The sequence below is a fragment of the Phascolarctos cinereus genome, unplaced genomic scaffold, assembly GCF_003287225.1.
Source record: "Phascolarctos cinereus isolate Bilbo 61053 unplaced genomic scaffold, phaCin_HiC Scaffold_726;HRSCAF=1367, whole genome shotgun sequence".
NCBI classification, from domain to species: domain Eukaryota; kingdom Metazoa; phylum Chordata; class Mammalia; order Diprotodontia; family Phascolarctidae; genus Phascolarctos; species Phascolarctos cinereus.
The window spans coordinates 241,426,611-241,430,846 of NW_027556098.1; positions in this window are offsets into that span (position 1 = coordinate 241,426,611).

Here is a 4,236-nt window from a genome sequence, read left to right on the forward strand (position 1 = left end):
TCTTCCCTTTTACCCAAGGGAAAAGCCTGGAAAGGATTTTAGACTATTTCTTAATATTTCTAGAGAAACCAAGAAGTTTAAAAAAAATATATATTTCTATAGCGCAGTGACTACAAAACTCTAAAGGGTAAGAATAACAGCAACAATGAAGCAACAAAACCTGTGCAGTTGTGATGAAGCCCTTGGAAGGTGCCATTTAGCAGAGTTTTGAAGGAAGCCTCAAAGGCAAAGAAACTGGCATTTATTATCACTTTAAGATCTGCAAAATATGTCACAAATATTGTCTTATTTGATTGTCACAATAACCCTACAAAATACTATTTTCCTCATTTTATCAATGAAGCAATTTAGGGTCAGAGGTTAAGTGATTACAGCTAGTAAAGGTCTGATTCAGGATTTGAATTTGAGTATTTCTGACTTTTAAGGTCACTTCTTTATTCACTGCGCCACCTAGCTGCCGTCAGATGAGACGGCGAAGCATTCCAGGCTCCTGGGGGACAGCCAGTGAAAAGGCAGGGAGATGTTAGGTGGGGAGCCCTCTGTGAGAATGGACAAAGAATCCAGAATTAGAGCTCAGGAAGGAGACTTGGGGTAGATGTATAGATTTGGGAATCATTTGCATAGAGATGGTAATTAAACCTATGGGATCTGGTGAGGTGAGTAAGTGAAAGAATGTTGAGAAAGGTACTTTACAATGACTTGGGTGTACATTCACAGTTAGGGGACATGATATGGATGAGGAAACAGGGAAGAACACTGGGTTAGAGTTTTCCTCATGTTCCTTAACTATGAAATGGGGATAATAGTAGCACCTACCTCTTAGGGTTGTTGTAAGGATAAAGAGTTAACATTTGTAAAGTGGTATGTAAATGTTAGCTATCTTATTACAAAAGACTATCAAGGCCATGCAGAAATAGAAAAGGAGCTATTCTGAGATACAGGGACTAAAAGATAACAATCAGAACCGTGCATTTGTAGCCCTGAGATATTAAAAAAACCCAACGGACAGCCTCTAGTGAAAAATATGTATCTTAGAAGCTGTGGCTAATAAGAACTGAACGGAATGAACATGTATAGAGGGATTGCAGTCTATACTGGTGGAAGGGTTTGTAATCACACACTTATAAGATCACAAATCCATTTACAAATATGAATGTATTCAGGGCCTTCTTAATAAAACAGGTATTTTCATTTTCAGTAAGTCCAAATGTCTCTATACTTCAATGTTTAAAAATATATTTTATTGATGCACTAGCTTTATATTTGTCAGTTCTGGGAGGAAAATCTCCCATCATTCCATATTGACCTTTCCCTTGTATACAACTTCTATCCTAGCCACTTCTCTTCTTTGACAGAAGTATGTTCCACTTAGATTTTTTCTTTTTTTGAAAAAAAATTTTTTTAGATTCTGAACTTCACAGACAAAAAAATTGAGCATTGCCATCTGTAAAGTAAAACAGAAAAAAACAGTCTACAATACAAGTAAAACCAGTACTCTGTATAACACACAGCTGCTTTTCAAAAAATATATAATAAATTCAACATGTTTCTTTCAAAGCTGTCCTGCTTGTCTGTTCTGTCTTCTGAATCTCTTTCCGTTTTCTTCTGTTTGTAAAATGTTTCAATGACAGCATTTTCTTCCTTCTTTTAGTAACGCTATCTCTCCTCTGCGACCTCATACCTTCTGCCCCAAACCACCCCTTCCATGGAAAAGAAAAATACAATACTTATAACAAGTAAGCTTAATCAAGCAAAATAAATCCAAACATTTGTGATGTCCAAAAATGTATGTTGAATTATTCATCTTATGTCACAGTCCTTCTCCCCTCTGTCATGACACAGGGAGATGGATAGTAGGTGTGCTTCCTTGTCTGTTCTCTAAAGTTTTCAAGTCAAGGACTCCTAACCTGAGATCTGTGAGTTTATTTTTTAAAATATTTTATAAAAGTATTTTATGATTCAATAAATTTTATTTTAAGATAGTTGGTTTCCTTTGTAATCCTATGTATTTTATTTTATGCATTTAAAAACATTATTCTTGGAATGAGTCTATAGGCTTCACCAGACTAACAAAGGAGTTTACTACACAAAAAGTTAAGAACATGTCTTAAGTTTTTCAATATATGATACTTAGATTTTAAAAACCATTCCTATATCATGTACACAACGGAAGATAGAAGAGACAACTCCAAGAATCTAGTTTCTGTATTAAATGAAATAGGTTAATCATTGTCTTCTATTAAAAAAAATTTTAATTTAAAAATACTGTCTTTTATTTCTCAAGAGGTTAAAACTAAGTATTAGTGAGAGTGTGATGTATAGTTGTTTGATGGGTTGTCTGAAATTATTATTTGACATATGCCAGCAGGTAGTAGTATTTTTTGTTAGCTCGTAATTCTAACTTTCCCCTCTTTAATTTCATGACCAGTTAATTATATATTTCATTAGCTTTTTTTTTTAAGACAAGGGCACTCAACTTTAAATAAGTCTTGATTTGTGGTTTGAAAATATTATTGATTAAAATGAATGAAGTTTTATGAAGGGAGAATAAGAAATTTCATTTCAAACTCCAAACATGAGTAATACTCATTTGATACAGCAGGGGTCAGAATTTCAAAAAACAATGAAATTAGTCAACAGGAAGAGTACATAATTTTTTTTTTAATGAAGACATCTTGATTCAATTAAATTTAGTTACATAAAACCACTTTCCAACTGGTGTTATGAGATTCACTGTGAAGTTATTTAAAATTAATTTTCCACCAAATAAAACAAACAAGAAAACTGCCGTTTCACTTTAAATTTTAACAAATAGTATCAGAAACATTGCTGCCTTTTTATTTTTAAGAGAGGACCTGAAGGAGTTTATGGGATTTCTTTCCTCTGGTGATTTTTTATTGGCTGGCACTCATTCAGACAGTTTTACAGTAACAAAACATCTGCAAACATGTATTTTAGAAATTTTAAAAAATAATGGGGAAAGGAACTAACCTCTACAACATAGGCACAAGAAAACTTTTTTATTAACATGAAACAATTGTAAAATATGTTACCAAGAAGTCACTTGAGATTAGTCAAAAAGCTTCCTTTTGCAAAAATCTAAAGTTCAAGTTAAGTAGAATTAATAGACCTGAAAAATAACAAAACCGGAAGATAAGATGTTTGAATTGAATGAAAATTTAAGGTTTCTTATTCCAGTAGGGGGACCTTACAATTTAGTGTAGTGTAATGAGGACCTAACCCATGGAACCTCCCCAGTATCCTTAGAATATGAAGAGCTAGCTAAGTATTCTTGAAGCTGGAAGCCAGGAGCAAATCTTGAAGTTCAAGACCTGAAGCCTGACCATTCCCAAAGGGGACTGGCCCTGAAAAGTCACAAAGGGGACCCCTCCTGAAGAGTCCCAAAAGGAAAAGTGGCCCTGAAAAGTCTTGAAAGTGGAGTAGCCTTTGAAGATTCCCAAAGAAGACGAGTTCAAGGCTGGAGCTATCTGGCTGTCACCAACTCCTCCCTGCCCCTCACAGGGAGCAGAGCCTTTATCTTCACCAGTAAGGAAAGAGTCCTGTACAATGGGCTTTGTGACAGCATTACATATAAAGATATTAACAAATGTTTATAGCTTTCAAAACCATCTCAGATTGTATATTTGAAAAATCAGCAAACAGAAATAGGGCACAAGGATTCATAAGACGGAATAAGAAAAGATGGTCAGATTGTCCTCTCCAAAAAAAAATTTTTTTTGACAGTATTATTATTCCAGGTATCCACTCTGAGGAATCAAAGTACACATTGAGTAGATTTCAGTGGAATGGAAAAAGGTAACTCACATGTATTAAGAAGTACTAACTACAAGTCACTAAAGATATGACACAAATCTTGCTCTTAAGGACCTTACAATCTAATGAAAAAGGGCTGGTGGTGGATGAGTAATGTACACAAATGACAGTGATCTTAAAGAGAGGGAGATAAATGCAAAAGAGAGGTCCAGGCAGAGTGCCAATGGAGGAGAAGTGAGGGCTGTTGTCCAAGAGAGCTTCAGGAAAGAAGTGGTACCTGAGTTCGGATTTGAATGGAGCCAGTTAATAGATTTGTCAGTGACTTATCAACTATTAAAAAATAAAAAAAAACCACTGTAAATCTGATATTAAGTGTACGTATCCTTGTGCTAAATTAATCACATAATTGCACAACATAACTATTGACATACCACATATTAAACAATTTCAGTTCAATGAAAA